Raw genomic sequence first — 17,867 nt, forward strand, 5'->3', positions numbered from 1 at the left:
CACATTCTCTTTATTCATTCCTATGTTATCAAGTGTACTATGCTTTAATGTTAAGTCACAGGGGTCCCTGGGTAGCTCAGATTCTTGGTTTCAGTTTAGGTCATGATCTCAGAGTTGTGAGATCAAGCTCCAAGTAGGGCTCTGTGCTGGGCTTCTGCTTAAGATTCTGTCTCTTCCTCTGCCCCCTACCCTTGCTCAGTGCACACTCGGGCATGCTCTGTCTCTCTCAAAAAAATAAGTCATCTCTCAATTTGTCTATTCACACTTGAATTGTTGAAAAATAGATTTCAAGTTAAGATTTACTTTATTTTCAAAATTATTTTTTAAAAGATTATTTATTTATTCATGAGAGACACACAGAGGCAGAGACATAGGCAGAGGGAGAAGCAGGCTCCCTGTGGGGACCCCGACGTGGGCCTTGATCCCAGGACCCTGGGACCATGACCCAAGCCAAGGGTAGACGCTCAATCCTGAACCACCCAGGCGCCCCTGAAATTTTTTTTTTTATCTGTATCATATTCCATTTTTTGGCCATCAGTGTTTGTAGGAAAAAATACTTATTTCTGGGTGCCTTGTTAAACAACTACATTTAAAGGAATAATAATGAAATAAGGTTTTTAAATAAGAGATTATGAAAATGTGTTAAGTATAGGAGATATTTCTGTGCCTTGGCATTGTAAACTGTAAGCAATGAACAGGCTTTATTTTCTCTCAGAGTTCTTAGAGCTATTCATAGTTTATAAACAAAGTGATGGTTTTCCTTATATCATAATCATTTAAAACTTAGCTTATATTAATTAGTGATGAAGACAAAAGTAAATTCTAAGAAAACAGCATTCTCAGCATTGCAGATGGATAGTATAGCATGACTTTAGCCAGAGCTTGTAAGATTTACAGTGTACTTGACCCATTTTGTTGACATTTTTGTGATTTCTCTTCCTTCTACACATTAAAAGTATTCTCTGAAGTTTTAGATACTTATCCATTTGTTCAACAAATTATATGTTGAATGCTCACTGTATTCTGGGCACTATGCTTGTGACTGAAACTACAAAGATGATTAAGACAAAGCTCTCAGTGGGAGACAAAGATAATTGCAATGTAAAGATGCACAAACAGAAATATGTTTGAAGTTTCAAGAGGTCTCATGGGAGGGAGCTCCTGGTTCTACCTGGGAATGTCAAGGAAGACCTGCCTGAAGAGGGGATGATTACTGGAGAAAGATACAATTGCCATCGAGAGAGATAGACAGAGAGAGAGAGAGAGAGAAAGGTAGATGTATGTAGGAAGTGCCTGGCTGAGCTGCAGGGCACTTAGCCAGCCTGAGAGATTCTAGGAAGCTGCTTGGAGATGGACCACTAAAGGTTGGAGGAAAGATATGGAGTAGGAGAGTCTTCCTAAAAGACAGAGATGTTGGCTTAACTTGTTCAGAGAATGGCAAGTATTCATAAAGGTCAGGAGACAGGATTCATGAGGGAGTTGGTGAGGGAGGATGAGGGTGATGCACCATGCTGAACATTTAGCAATTTATTAGCTCATTTAATACTCATCTAACTCCATGAAATAGTTAGCATTTTCTCCATTTTGTAGAGGAGGACATTTATAACAGAGGACATGTCCACAAATTTTTTGATACTCTTCCCTTTAAGATGTATACCCTAATTCCTCTCCCCTTGATTGTGGGCTAGTTAATGACTTGTTTCCACTTAATAAAATATGGCAAGAAGTGATGATTTGTGACTTTTGAGACTAGGTCATAAAGCATTATGGCCTCCTTGTTGTCTCCCAGATCATTCACTCTGGAGGAAGCCAGCTGCCATATGATGAGGACACTTAAGCAATCCTGTGGAGAGGCCCATATGTCAAGAAAGTGAGCCCTCTTGCCAGTAGTCGTTAAGGAGCTGTAGCCTCCTGCTATCTTCCATGTGTGGGAGCCATTCAGAAAAAAGATCTAGCCCCAGTCATGTTTTGAGGTGATTTATTATGATTTATTATGCAACACGAGATAACTAATACAGACAAGGAGTCATCAACATATTAAAGGTCACATAACTCATAAATTACAAATTTGAAATTTGAACCCAGAATTTGAAATTCAAACTCCAGAGTTGTTGCACCTAACCTATTTACTATCCTGCCTTGAAACGAAGGCGGGGACCTGTCTTTAGAGATCCAGTGCTTATATGACACGGACACACATGCATTCATATATATGCACACACTCATTTTTCCTCTCTGTTTCTTTTTCTTTTATGACTCTATCTTGATAGTAATAGGAAACCACTGAAAACAACTGGGTTTTAGAAAGACCCTGTGGTGTAGAGGCCTAATTATAAGAGGGCACAACTGCAGTTAGAAGAATAGGGTCAGGTAATGAAAGTAATCCAGACAGGGAATGGCCAGGTCTTAGACTAAGGCATGAGACAGAAAGGGTGTGGCAGGTTCAAGAAATGTTTAGTGGGTAGAGTTGAGGCACTCCTCTCGGTGGCTGACTGGATGTCTGTGGTGCTGGCCTGTGAGAGGGCAGGAAGGGGAAGTGGAGGGACTTTCAGAACTGAGTCAGTCATGGTGCCACAGTAGGTAGGTTAGGGAGGGGATGTTGGTGGCTGGTGGGAGAGTAGGAGAGGATCATAATGAGTTCTGCCTTGGATATGGTGCATTGAGATGTATCTGCACTTGAGAGGTATCTGCACTGGACCAGCACTACTGAGGAGGTCTGAGTTGAAGTGGGGATTTGGGGGTCACCAGCCTGCCTTTAGAGGATGCTGAAGTGACAGCACAGCTGACTGCACTGTGAGAGAGTGTGTGCAGTGAGGGGAAGAGAGCAATTACTAAGGGGAGAGAAGAAAGGAGAACCAAGGGAAAAGATGGGCATCTGAAGAGCCAAGGCGAAAGGGAGTACCATTAAGGTGTCAAATACAGCCTTGTTTTCTGACACTTGCCACTTTATATGTCTGTGGAATGTGGCCAGTGACTTCTAGGCCTGCTATTTGAAAGAGCCCCCTGCTGAGAAGCTTCTGCATTGTGCCCTGAGGCACATCCGAAGGCTCCCAGTGAACCTTATATGTGCACCTGGTCTTAGCTCATCTACTTACTGAACTCGTTTAGTTTCAACATTTATGCAGAGTTAAGCATCCAGTAGGCACATACTAAGTGACTGTTGGGTTAGTAAATGCTTATTATACATACAAGGCACTGGGTAGAGCAAGGCTTTACTCTTTGCATATGTAGAAGTAATAATAGAAGACCTCTTGATGAGTCCCATTGACTCAGATAAGTAGCTGCATGCAGATTTTAATGAGGATTTGATGTGTCCTGTAGAGATACAAAATTTTATTTCTCTTTATTTCTTTGTCATTAATGTTAATTAACAACAATAAAAAAAGAGTCAAAGACCTGGGATTCCAAAACTTTTCCTGATATTTTAAGATTGAGTTTACAGATGCAGTTTGGAAAGTTAATATGGATTAAGCTGAGATTTTTTAAAAGGGCTTCTTTAATAACATAAAATTCTTTCACCTCCAGCTGTTCTAATGGTAACTTCCTGTCCATCTGGGAGTCATTATTTTTAAACGTTGTGTTTGAGTTAAATGAAATAATGTCAGTGCTTACACTTTTTTAGTAATTAGATATAGTGATTATTGTTCTCTTTTAAAATTATGCTTGGATTTTCAATTAAGAAAATAGTAAGTCCATAATATAGTTTCAAAAGTCCAAAAACTTTTACAGACTAAAAAATAGTGAATTTAAAAAATTAAATCCTGTGGCTTTCATATTAAAGGCAAACAAAAGTTTCCCACATATTTAAATGATTAAGACAGAAAACTTTAACCAAGCTATCAATGCTGTAGCTCTTTTTTTTTTTAAGATTTTATTTATTTATTCATGAGAGACACAGAGAGAGAGAGAGAGAGAGGCAGAGACACAGGCAGAGGGAGGAGCAGGCTCCATGCAGGGAGCCCGACGCAGGATTGGAGCCTGATGCAGGACTCATCCATCCCCAGGCCTCCAGGATCACGCCCCAGGCCGAAGGCAGGCGCTGAACCGCTGAGCCAACCAGGGACCCCCCATGTAGCTCTTTATAGTATGAAAGTTCTATAAATCTGCTGGATTTATTAACGGAGGATGTTCATTTATTTAGTAGGGCATTAAATCCTATAACATAATGCTGCTTACTAAGGGCTTGTTTTGGTTTTTTTGTTTGTTTGTTTGTTTGTTTGTTTGTTTTAAAACTCTCCAAAAGTAAAAAGACCAGGAAGAGAAAAGAGTTCAGTGGGTTCATCTGGAAGAACCTTCCATCCCATCCACCAACCTAAACCTTCTTACCCTTAACTCCTGCACTATTCCTTTGTCTCTGAGCCCTGCCCTTCTCCCGGTCCTTCCCACCTGCCTTGAATCATGTGCTCTGATGCTGGGCGCTGAGGCTTTCATTCTCTCATTTTAAGTTTTTTATAGTTATTTCATAAGTAATTAGAATAGGTTGGTCTCTACAATTTACCTTTCTTTTAGGCTTTATCTCCATTTCCCACAGTGGCTTAACCAGTGATGATCACTGAACATCCTGTAACTAGTACTGTGATGGTTAGTTTTTGTGTCACTTTGGCCAGGCTATGGCATCCAGTTAAGAGATAAATCAATAGAAGATGTAGTTTTCCTCCTAGGACTTAATTAGGATCAATTCTGGATAGGAAACACATACCCTAATAATGCCTGACTAAATCATTTTGATGGGCCTGTCTTCTCTAATATGCTTTCCTAATCTAAGTTTTCCTCTTTGCCCTGGGCACAGTCAGTGGGCAAGACAGACCCTATATCTTAAGTTCTATGAATAAGAGCTTTTTTGAATTGAGCTAGGCTTGGGAATTAAAACCAGATATGCTTTTCAGTTAATTAATTTCATAACATAAGAGAAAACTAAGAGCTTGAGTTTTTAAAAAAGTTAATGAGAAGATATTGAAGTCACTGGGAACAAGCTTTTCTCAAATATGTTTCCTTCAGCTTAATACATTTTCTAAAAAATTAATTAAGCGAGGGGTACCTGAGTGGCTCTGTTGGTTAAGCGTTGGACTCTTAATGGTCATGATCATCATGATCATGACTCATCAGGTCATGATCTCAGGATGGTGAAATTGAGTCCCACATAGAGCCCATAGGCTCAGTGGGGAGTCTGCTTAAGATACTCTTTCTCTTTGGGATGCCTGGGTCCCTCAGTGGTTGAGCATCTGCCTTTGACTAGAGCGTGATCCTGGGGTCCTGGGATGGAGTCCTGCATCGGGCTCCCCGCAGGGAGCCTGCTTCCCCCTCTGCCTATGTCTCCGCCTTTTCTCTATGTATCTCATGAATAAATAAATAAAATCTTTAAAAAAAAGTCTCTCTCTCCGATTAAATAATTAAATTTAAAGATTAATTTAAATTTAAATATTAAATAAATCTTTAAAATAACAAAAGACAAACCAAAACTAATTAAACTAGATTTAGCCCGTAGCAACCTTAGCCTTTTCTTTTTTCTTTCCTTCCTTCCCTTTTTTTAAACAGAGGGAGACATTTGATTAAATTACTGAAAATATTCACTGAAATTCACTGAAAATATTATTCAATGGGGAAAACCCATTAGATATATAAAGACAGATAACATTAGATAGCTAATTAGGAACAAAGAATTGCATAATGTAGTACAGATAGCTAAGAAGAAACTCTTTGTTTTGAAATACATTTTTATGCAATGTCATATGGTCTAGTTAAAATCACTGTCGTGGACCTTTTGGTCCAAAAATGGAAGTCCTATAGTGTATCATTTAATGTCTTCACTTTGGCTGACTCACTGTCTTGGCATTGTTTCTGCTGCAGATATATATAGAGATGGTTCATGTCATACTTTAGAAGAATGTTTTTGGACAATAGAGCATAAAGAACACAGTTCAGGAGACTTCTGAATTATTAGATTTTTTTGAAATAGAGTTTATTTAAAGGAATATTTCATGAGCAATGCAAATAATTTAGTTTTTATAAAACAGGACAAATATTAAATTAGAATTTGATGGGGGTGGGGAGAGTTGTGTATGTTTATGTGATTAACAGCTGATCTCCAGTCAAAAATCCCCAAGTAGTAGATATTACTTCTGTAAAAAAGAAAGCTTTTTTTCTGTTTTACTTAGAAAATTTAATGAATCAAATTATTGCCGTTAAAAAAAACTATCATTCTCATTTAGAAACCAACTAATTGTGGGGCCTATAATCAAGTCAGAAAGTTAATAATACAGTTTATTAAGACAAATGGCTAACTTACCAATTCAGTCAATACCCCTTGCTTGGGAAACCCAAATGGCCCTGGGACCAAGGAAGATCTCCAAAACTAAATGTAAAACATCTCTGATGAAACAAATGTTGTTGCCAGACACATTTCTACAATATTTTCCATTATTGACCGTACAGGAGGTGAGATGTGATGCAAACGAAAGCACTTATTCTCTGTTATTGAGAGCAACACAGGCTTCTTTGGGACATTTTGACAAAGGACAGAGACATACTTCTTTCTCACTGGGTAAAGGGAATGAATCGTTTCCTTCCAAATGAGTCTGTACCAGCTGAATGCAGAAAGCAGTCATGTGCCAGGGATGAGTTCTGGCCTTTGGCTTCCTGCTTCTTCCAAGTGGTTTTCCACCTCTTAATGTACCTAAATGGAATTCGGAGAGGCTGCCCCCTACTTCCTCCCAAAGAGACAGCTCCTCCAGTGAGTCACACAGACACACACTCTGAGGTCTCAGGCATTTTCTCTGCTAAGCACAGACAGGATTGCATTGTACCAACATCCCACATTGCCTACAGCTTCAGCAGCCTCCTCCACTTTCTCAGAGTGTCACAGCCTAGTGCTGTAGCCCTGAGGAACCAGGGCATGTGTCTGGGGATCCTACAGAATAGGAGGGAAAATGGGTAATTGATGCCCATTTCAGATCAAGAGCAACAGGTATTTTGCTGAGGCTGAGCGTATAGGGGGGATGGAAGTGTGTGGGGTCTGGATGGGGTAGACTGGTGGAGATAGTAAATGTCTAAGATTTGGGTTGCCTGCAACAGTATGTCAAGCCTTAGGTATTGCTTTCTAAATCACCACTAATAATTTCTTTTCCATTCTCCCACGAGACCTCAAGTCTGGTCATTAAATTTTCTAACTTTGAGAAGATTATGAATGTAAAGCTCAACAACTGTTGGATTTTATTTACCAGGATACAGTTAGATGATTGGATTAATTGTTGGTGACTTTGCCAGTAACTGTGACTCCTGTGGGATTGTTACTTCTGAAATGCTAATTTCTTTAAATTTCTAATATTACTGCTGATGTGTGTTAAAAATTACTCTGAAAAATTATCCTAAATTTTAAAATTTTAACTTAAATAATTTAAAAATTATTTTGTTTGGGATCCCTGGGTGGCTCAGGTCTAAACAGGTTTAGAGCCTGCCTTTGGCCCAGGACGTGATCCTGGAGTCCCGGGATCAAGTCCCACATCCCTGCATGGAGCCTGCTTCTCTCCCTCTGCCTGTGTCTCTACCTGTCTCTCTTTCTCTGTGTCTCCCATGAATAAATAAATAAACAAAATCTTTTAAAAAATTTATTTATTCATTTGTATATTTTAATTTTTACAAAAGATTTTATTTATTTATTTGAGGGAGAAAGCACAAGCAGGGTGAGAAGAGGGAGAAGGACTCTCTGGTGAGCAGAGAGCCAGATGCAGGACTTGATCCCTGGACTCTGGGATCGTGACCTAAACTGAAGGCAGATGCTCAACTGAATGAGCCACCCAGGCATCCCTCATTTATTTTTTTAAGGATTTATTTATTTGAGAGAGCTTGAGCAAGGGGAGGGGCAGAGGGAGAGAGAGACAGAGAGATAGAGAGAAGCAGACTCCCTGATGAGCAGGGAGCCTAATGCAGGGCCTCAATCCTAGGACTCCTAGATCATGACCTGAGCTGAAATCAAGAGCTAGATGTTCAACCAACTGAGCCACCCAGGTACTCCAAGATTTATTTTTATTAAAACAGTAAAGAAGACTTTATCCAAGACTCTTGTAATAAGAGCATTACATCTTAAAAAACAAAAACAAAAAAACAAAAAACCCCACAGAGGGCAGCCCGGGTGGCTCAGCCCTGATCCTGGGTATGGGGCATCCAGTCCCACGTCAGGCTCCCTGCATGGAGCCTACTTCTCCCTCTGCCTGTGTCTCTGCCTCTCTGTGTGTCTCTCATGAATAAATAAATACAAAATCTTAAAAAAAAAAAAAAAAAAAAAACATTGCAGTAGGGGAGAGAGATGGTACTCAACTCCAAATACAGTGAAGAGCTGGAGATTAACAGCCAACTAACAAAGAGAAGGGGTCAGTGGATAGGAAATTACCATGAGGAGACATTTGAGGATGGGGGAATTTGCCAAACCAGCTTAACAGGATTCTTGCCAAAGGCAGGACTAGGACACATATAAAAGGTAGCAGATGAGGAAATTGATTCCAGCAAGGATGAAGGCCAAGGCTGAGGCCTAGTCAAGTAAAGGTCTCAGAGGAGCCTGACTGAAGTTCGGTCAAGGAGAATCTTTGTCATCTGTACTAAATCTGGTTGTTCACTGCAGAAAGAGGAATGGAGAGTACAGTTAATCAGAGAGAGGAGGAAAAGCCCTTCTCAGCCTTGTGATTGGGAAGTCATTCACACAGGGTTGCCATGTGAGGGCCCAGTGCATTTCTTCTGAAGGGTGGCCACAAATGCTGCCAGAGTACCAGCAGCATCAACAGTTGGGCCAGCCAGAGCTTACAGGCCTTCTGCTCACTGTGGCCCACCGCACCAGGTCCAGCCAAACAAATTGCTATTAAACTAGATCTAAGGATTATATTTGTGTATGGTGTAAGAAAGTAATTTAGTTCTTTTGCAATGTAGTTGTCCAGTAGCTGGATCACTCTCTTACATTTTATTTTTTAAGATTTTATTTATTTATTCATGAGAGACACAGAGAGAGAGGCAGAGACACAGGTAGAGGGAGAAGCAGCCTCCATGCAGGGAGCCAGATGTGGGACTCGATTCCGGGTCTCCAGGATCCACCCTGGGCTGAAGTCGGCGCTAAACTGCTGAGCCACGCGGGCTGCCCACTCTCTTACATTATACACAAAAATAAACTCAAAATAGATTGGAGACCTGAAGCCATAAAACTCCTAGAAGAAAACATAGGCAGTAATTTCTTTGGCATTGGCCATAGATAAATTTTTTTTATGTCTCCTCAATCAAAGGAAACAAAAGCAAAATTGAACTATTGGGAGTACACCAAAATAAAAAGCTTTTGCACAGCAGAGGAAATCATTGACAAAAAGGGAGTGTACTAAATGGGAGAGGATATTTGCAAATGATATATCCAATAAGGGGTTAATGTCTAAAATATTTAAAGAAGCTGTACAACTCAACACCAAAAAAAAAAAAACAAATAGTCTGATTAAAAATGGGCAGAGGACCTGAATAGATATTTTTCAGAGAAAGACATCCAGATGGCTAAAAGACACATGAAACATAATCAGGGAAATGCAAATCACGACCACAGTGACCATGACTTTACAACTATCAGAATGGCTAGAATCAAGACAAGAAATAACAAATTTAGCAAAGATATGGAGAAAAAGGAACCTTTTGTATTGTTGGTGGGAAGTAAATTGGTACAGCCACTATGGAAAACACTATGAAAGTTTCTCAAAAAATTAAAAATAGAATTACCCTATGATCCACTAATTACATTCCAGGGTATTTGCACCCCCAGAAAACGAAAACACTAATTTGAAAAGATATATGCACCCATATGTTCATTGTAGTATTACTTACAATAGTCAAGATATGGAAGCAACCTTTGTCCATCGAAAGATGGATGGTTAATGAAGATGTGGTATATGCATATATATACATATACATACATATAATGGAGTATTACTTAAACATAAAAAAGAATGAGACCTTACCACTTTAAACAATTTTTTTTTCATTTTAACTCTTTCATTTTAACTCATTTAGTGGCATGAAAGTACATTCACATTCACACTGTCCATTTGCAGAACTTTTCCATCATCCCAGAATGAAACTTTATACCCATAAATACAAACTCCCAATTGCCCCCTCCCCTTCGTCCCTGGAAACTATTGTTTTACTTTCTGTCTTTCTGAATTTGACTACTCTAGGCATTTCATACAGGTGGAATCATACATTTGTCCTTTTAGGACAGGCTTGTTTCAGTTAGCATAATGTCTTCAAGATTCATCCATGTGATAGCATGTGTCAAAATTTCCTTCCTCTTTAGGGCTGAGTAATATCCCATTATATGTGTATACCATATTTTGTTTATACATTCATCTGTTAAATGACACTTGAGTTACTTCCAGCTTTTGGCTTTTGTGAATAATGCTGCTGTGAACACACATATAAAAATATGTTTGAGTTCCTGCTTTTAATTCTTTTGGATATATACTAGAAGTGGAATTCCTGAATCATTTGGTAATTATATTTTTAATTTCTTGAGGAACCATCATACTGTTTTCAGCTGTGTCTGTACCATTTTACATTCCCACCAGCGATGCACAAGAGTTCCAATTTCTCCATATCCTCAACATTTCTCTCTTCTTTCCCTCCCTCCCTCTCTCCCTTCCTTCCTTCCTTTCCTTCCTTCTTTCCTTTCCTTTCCTTTTCCTTCCTTCCTTCCTTCCTTTCTTCCTTCCTTCCTTCCTTTTTCTTTTCTTTTCTTTTCTTTTCTTTCTTTCTTTCTTTCTTCTTTCTTTCTTTCTTTCTTTCTTTCTTTCTTTCTTTCTTTCTTTCTTCTCTTTCTTTCATTTTTCTTTCTTTCTTTCTTTTCTTTCTCCCTCTCCTTTGCTTTCTTATTTTCTCTTCTCTTTTCTTTCTTTTATAGTAGCCATCCTGATGGATGTGAAGTGCTATCTCATTGTGGTTTTGATTTGTATTTCCCTGACAATGATGTTGAGCATCTTTTTATGTGATTTTTTTTAAAGATTTTTTATTTATTTATTCATATTGACACAGAGAGAGAATGAGAGGCAGAGACACAGGCAGAGGGAGAAGCAGGCTCCATGCAGAGAGCCTGACGTGGGACTCGATCCAGGGGCTCCAGGATCATGCCCTGGGCTGCAGGTGGCGCTAAACAGCTGTGCCACCGGGGCTGCCCTTTTTATGTGATTTTTAAAAAAGATTTTATCCATTTATTCATGAGAGGCAGAGACACAGAGAGAGAAGCAGGTCCCCGTGGGGAGCCTGATGTAGGACTTGATCCCATGACACCAGGATCATGACCTGAGCCAAAGGCAGACACTCAACCACTGAGCCACCCAGGTGCCCTCTTTTTATGTAATTTTATATACCATTTGTATATCTCCTTTGGAAAAATGTCTACTCTAGTCCTTTGCCTATTTTTATCTTTCTAAAAAGATTATTTATTTATTTATTCATGAGAGACAGGCAGAGGGAGAAGCAGTCTCCATGCAGGGAGACCCATGTGGCACTCGATCCTGGGACTTCAGGATCATGCCCTGGGCTGAAGGCAGGTGCTAACCACTCAGCCACCCAGGGATCCCTGTCTTTGATCTATTTTGAGTTAATTTTTATATATGATATAAGGTATGGGAGCAATTACATTCTTTTGCATATGGATATTCAGTTTTCCCAGCACCATTTGTTGAAGGCCATCTTTTCCCCATTGAATGGTCTTGGCATTCAATTGTCATTGAGTTGTCATTGAGTTTAATCTTATACTGTGAAGAGGAAGCTCTTAGAGTTGCATTACTTTTAGATGTACATTTCACTTTTTTATTTATTTTTATTTATTATTAAGATTTTATTTATTTATTCATGAGACACAGAGAGAGAGGCAGAGACACAGGCACAGGGAGAAGCAGGCTCCATGCAGGGAGCCCAACATGGGACTCAATCCCAGGCCTCCAGGATCACACCCCAGGCCCAAGGTGGCTCTAAACTGCTGAGCCAGCCGGGCTGCCCACATTTCACTTTTAAATAGGTTTTCAAAAATCTATGCATCCATCACAGTTTTTCATCAGCCCTTTGCTAGAGAGTCAATGGGGGTAGTGACTTTACTTCTGTTAGAAGTGACAAGGCTGCTCCTATGAAGGATTCTCCTATGAAGGATCCTTGAGGAAACCCAGACCTCCCTGCATTTACTTTGTTGGATTGAGCTTTCCTCCTAAAGGAATATATTCCTTTAGCTTAACAAACCTTTAGAATTGAAGTGCACATGGGAGAAATAAAAACACTAGTCATTTCCATGCCACTTACAACATTACATTCCTCACAGTTGATTAACTGAGAAGAAGGGAATTTTAACGTCAACTTTATTGAAGGACTGGAGAGAAGTAGAGCAAGATGGGAAAGGAACAACACTACTTTAAGGAACAGGCCACATTCCAAGCAGGGCACGCCTGATTTGGAGCTACCCTGGACAGCATGAGGCATTGAGTGGAAGAGAAAACTGTAGCCCAGAAAGGGAAGTCGGAGAATCTAAAGATGAATGTTGCCTACTTCACAGCTGTGTCAGGGATAGGCTCTGGAAGTGAGCATGAGTAATCCATAGATGTGTGTGCGCATAACCCAGACCCATTTCTTTCATGTTTATTTTGAAGCAATAGCATATGTTTCTCCAGACCTGGCGGTATTTCTTTTAGTTATTTTCTATCCAATCCTTCTTTTAAGGGAAAAATGAGAAGACTATGGTGCTGAAAAACACCTAACAGAGGATTTTCTTTCTGTGACCATCACCTCTACCTCCAACATATACACAAACATACACACACTCTCTCACACACACACATCTCTCCCTTTAGGACTTGTCATGATTTTGTAGTGATTATAATTTGAGTTGATTATGCATATTTAAATAGAAGGTGCATTTAAAATGTAGATTAAATCATTGACACTGGGATATCTCTGGTGAGTACTAGATATTTTTAATAGTTACATTGATACATTTCAAGAATTAGGATGGGTTTTTTTTTTAAGATTTTATTTATTCATGAGAGACGGGGTCGGGGGGCAAGAGACACAGGCAGAGGGAGAAGCAGGCTCTATGCAGGAGCCTGACGTGGAACTTGATCCCGGTCTCCAGGATCATGCCCTAGGCTGAAGGCAGCGCTAAACCAGTGAGCCACCTGGGCTGCCCGAATTAGGATGTTTTTAAAATTATTAAAGACTGACATTCTGTGCTGTAAGCTTCTTTGGTCAAAATCATCTCTACTACACAGTAGAGAAAAGCAGTTTCAAAACTTGGTTCAGTTATCTCTAATGCACTTTTTATTCACAAAGGAAAAGATATACCCAGATCACAAAGTTTGTATGTTATTAATACCTTAGTAGTCTAATTAATGTGGTTGCAGGAAACTTGACCATTGCTGGATGTTAGTCTCAGAAAAAGTACCACTGAGACCAAACCCATCCTTTCTTATTTCCCTGCTAAGAGTTTTCCCTCTTATAGAACTACTTCTCTGTCACTTCTTGGTCTTTGTACTGTTTTAAGAGAATTGACTTGTGACACTAGAGTATACCACATATCACTCTAGCCAATGCTTTTTTCTCTAAAAAAATCACACTTAACTATATTTCAGAAGTTAATGAGAGAGGCTGTCTTGTGATATCATGAGGAAGCTGGGGTTTCCACTTTCGATTATCTTTTAGCATCTACTCTCTCTCTCTCTCTCTTTTTTTTAAAGTTATGTTGTCCAACTTCAGGACCTCAAATCTTGTGACTAATTTCCCCTGCTGTATGACCTGTATAGCCTGTATGACCAGCCCCTTAACATGCTACTTTTTAAAAAAAGGTATACAATAACCAAAAAATATGCTTTAACACAGTAGTGCCATCTTGCTTGATTAGCTCATATAGTTCCTTTATTTACATTTTGAAGAATGCATTTTTCCCTGTTTGGAATTATTACTATTATTTGAGGTAATCTCTGACTAAAATAATACAATAGCTAACAAGTTTTTGAGTAGGATAGAATGGAATAGAAAGCATTTTTAACCTTGGGATAAGGTATTTCTGACAACATTTTTCTTTTAAAGATTCCAGTATGATAGCATGGGAATATGGGTATGTCCAAACTGATAAAATCACATACATTAAATATGTACAGTTTTTTTTGTTTCAATTATATTTTAACTAAGCTGTTTATTTAAAAAATAATAAGTTTGGTGGTGCCTGTGTGGTGCAGTCAGTTAACTATCTGACTCTTAGTTTCTGCTCAGGTCGTGATCTCAGGAGCCCTATGTTGGGCTCCATGCTCAGCAAGGAGTCTGCTTATGACTCTTTCTGCCTCTCTCTCTGCCCTTCTCCCCTACATTCTCTCTCTGAAATAAATACATCTTTAAAAAATAATAATAACTTTGTTTCTGTCAAATAAATATAGGTTCAGTCTTACCCCCCTCAAAATTAAAAAGATTCTAATAAATGGAAAGAGGGGATCCCTGGGTGGCTCAGCAGTTTAGTGCCTGACTTGGACACAGGGCGTGATCCTGGGATCAAGTCCCACTTCGGGCTCCCTGCTCAGCGGGAAGTCTGCTTCTCCCTCCCCCTCTGCCTGCCATTCTGCCTACTTCTGCTCTCTCTGTCAAATAAATAAATGAAATATTTAAAAATATATAAAAATAAGCAAGGCACTTGGATGACTCAGTTAGTTGAGCGTCTGCCTTTGGTGTGGGTCATGATCCCAGGGTCCTGGAATCAAGCACTGCATCAGGCTCCCTGCTCAGCTGCGGGGAGCAGGGGGAGCCTGCTTCTCCCTCTGCTTCTCCCCCTGCTTGTGCACATTTTCTCTCTCTGTCAAATAAATACATAAAATCTTAAAAAAAAAAAAAAGGAAAAGAAATAAGCAATCAACAGCCTGAAAGGAGTGGCAAAATGTATATATAATAAAGGACTTGTATCCTGAATATATTTATGTGAGTATATGCATATATACATACAAATATACATATATATACACACACACACGTAAAGAACTATATAAGAACTGTATAAGCAATAATAAAAACAATCCATTTTTGGCATGCCTAGGTGGCTCAGTTGGTTAAGCATCTGACTTTTTTTTAAGATTTTATTTATTTATTCATGAGAGACACAGGGAGAGAGGGGCAGAGACACAGGCAGAGGGAGAAGCAGGCTCCATGCAGGGAGCCCAATGTGGGACTCGATCCCAGTACTCCGGGATCACACCCTGAGCTGAAGGCAGGCACTCAACTGCTGAGCCACCCAGGTGTCCCAAGCATCTGACTCTAGATTGAGCATTCCATCTCACTTACTTTTATCTGTTTGAATTTTTTACAATAAAAGTTTTTAAAAGGTTTATGAAATACAAAAAGTTAATTGGATGGGTCATGGGTTGCTCTTGTTGCTGTGCTTTTCTTGAGTCATACTCAATTGTCTATATTAATGGAGCAGTACAACAGTGGTTTAAGATCATGAGCTTTGGACTCACTTATTAGCTTGCATGGCTTTGAGAAAGTTCCTTGGTTTCTCCATAGTCCAGCTAGCTCCCTTTGTGAGGCTCCAGTGAGATGAGTTATGTGTAAAGTAAAGCCAAGTTCTTGCTCAATTAATGTTGGTTATTACCACTAGTGAAGGGAAAATGTGGCAGAGTTCATGTTAAAAAAATTCTTAATTTCTGTTGGAGTGGGACTGTGGCCGTTTTTGGGGAGTGGACTCAGGGGATTCACACAGGGGAAGATGTGCTGAGAGGAAATCACACAAGTGTGCCCCACCCCCTTCTGCTTCAGGCTTCCCCTGACAATCAACACCTAGACTTTATCTCCACGAGACTGTCTTCAAATCCCTAACAGAAAACAAGAACATAGGCAATCCTGAAATCTTTTTATCTTGTTTGTTTGTTTTTGAATTTATACTTATTTTTTTTTTCTTTTGAGGGCACCTGTCTCTGGGATGTTTCTCTTGGGCTAGTATTTAAATTGGCTGTTTTCTAACTTCAAAACAGCTAGTGGTAGGGAGAGAAGGCTAAGATTTTTGGAGCTAAAAATAGCAAAATAAATAATCCCCAGCTGGGCTAATAAAAAAGCAAGCATGTGACCATATTCAATCTCAGGCCTGGAGTACAGTTCCCTCTGACTTTCTCCCCATAGCGACTGTCACCTTCAGGATTTCACATTGTTAGAGGCTAATCCTTTTCTTTGTGACTGCAATTCTTTCCTTCCTTTATTCAAAGACTACATCAGAGGCACTGGGAAGTAAGGATGAGCAAGGCCCTCTTAGTTCTTGGGTTGGGACACACTTGGGAAATAGCTTATGGGGACACATGGGTTGTCCAGGCAGGCCTCTTCGAGAGGTCAGGAGCACAGATCCTGTCAGATAGGAAGGGCCCCACGGGTCTGTTTTTCTTGCTTTACATGGTGCTGGTTATACATAGTGTTTGAGTTTTGGTGTCATTGTTCTTTAGAGGACCTAAATGCAATTTGCCAGAAAGAGTGGGCTTTGAAGACTTAATTGTGGCAATATTTCTAAATCCCTTACAGAAATCACTCCAAGCACCACTATATATTTGTTTTAGAAAAGCAGATTTAGGCACATCTGCTCAGGGTCGAAGTTCTCCGCACACCCCTTACCGTGTCTCTGAGATTCCCACGCTTCAGCGGTCTTGCTCGATGGGGTGATTTCTCTCCTTCCCTTCAGACCTCCCCTGAGGACGTGCTCACATGCTCATGTCTGTTTCTGGCCCTCTCCCTCCTCTCCTGAAATGTAAGGAGCATCTTTTAAAATGGAAATTGGCCTTCCTGTGGGTCTTCCATGACATCTTGTTTTTGGAAGCTTCGATGTACTCCTTTATCTTGTATTTTTGTAAAGCTTTTTTGTTACTTTCTCATCATTGTTCCTCCACTGCTTTTTAATAACACAAGAATTGATGCTAATTAAAGTTATAGCCAACACATCACATGTGCATATTATTTTCTGGTTTCTTCAGGATGATTTTCAGTAGTTTGTCTTCCTCACATTCTGGTTTCCCGGTCTGTACTTCTGAAACAGTTGGCTTGATTTAGCTTCACTTGAGTAAGTCAAACATGTACTAAATTACCTCACAGAACTCTCTGAGTATTTTAATCAGTTTCTTAAAAAAAAAAAATTCCTCTTTTAAGGAAAAACTACTTAAGGATTAAATATTTAAAAATTTTTAGGGATTAAATGTTTTCAAATGTTTTCATAAATACTTATTGAACACCTGCTATTAGGATTGGGATTTTCTCACTGACCTGGATCCTTGTTTCCAATCCTCCTGCCTTCCTGCCCTCCTCCTGCACTTCTCTCCACATCCTTCAAAGCCTGTCCTCTGGGGTCCCCCTAGTCAGGCAGTTGTCTGGGGTTGCTCTGCCCCCCAGCACTCTGACTCGTGAGCAGTTATCACCTCTATCACTCTCTTGGCAGTTAAGTCGTAAACTTCTCGTGCACTTGTGCTGTCTCACATGAGTAGAAGAGTCTTTTGGGCCCCGAATCACTTAATATATTTTTCTCCTTCTGAGTATTCAAAATATTAGATTTATTAAAAAGGTAACAGCTCCTTGCTTCTACTGCTCCATCTTCAGCAACCTACTTTGGTTTTCAGCTCTACAGAAGCATTTCTTTCCTTTCTCAAAAGAACAGTCGACCATGCAGCTTTACCTGCCTCACTGAGGGATACATCTGACTGTATAGATCTCTTAGAACTAAAATGAGCTGACTGCCTCCAGTAATTTGTGACCTCGTACTTGGAGACGGAACTCAATTAATTATGTGCCAAACAGTTATTCTACATATCTCCCCTCCCCCACCCGCTTTTAAAAATAGTTGCCTAACAGATTGC

At 39.7% G+C, this 17,867-nt stretch overlaps 1 long non-coding RNA gene across 1 annotated transcript; it reads right to left on the reverse strand.

Annotated features, from left to right (window-relative positions):
* Positions 1 to 1,961: 1,961 nt before the first annotated feature.
* LOC144320600 (uncharacterized) lies at positions 1,962 to 17,752 on the reverse strand. The gene is made up of 3 exons (XR_013386212.1): positions 17,281 to 17,752; positions 16,639 to 16,764; positions 1,962 to 3,315 (listed from the first exon to the last, which is right to left on the reverse strand). It is a non-coding gene; the product is annotated as an uncharacterized LOC144320600 (long non-coding RNA).
* Between the last annotated feature and the right edge of the window lie 115 nt (positions 17,753 to 17,867).

Source organism: Canis aureus, chromosome 9 (assembly GCF_053574225.1).
Source record: "Canis aureus isolate CA01 chromosome 9, VMU_Caureus_v.1.0, whole genome shotgun sequence".
NCBI lineage: Eukaryota > Metazoa > Chordata > Mammalia > Carnivora > Canidae > Canis > Canis aureus.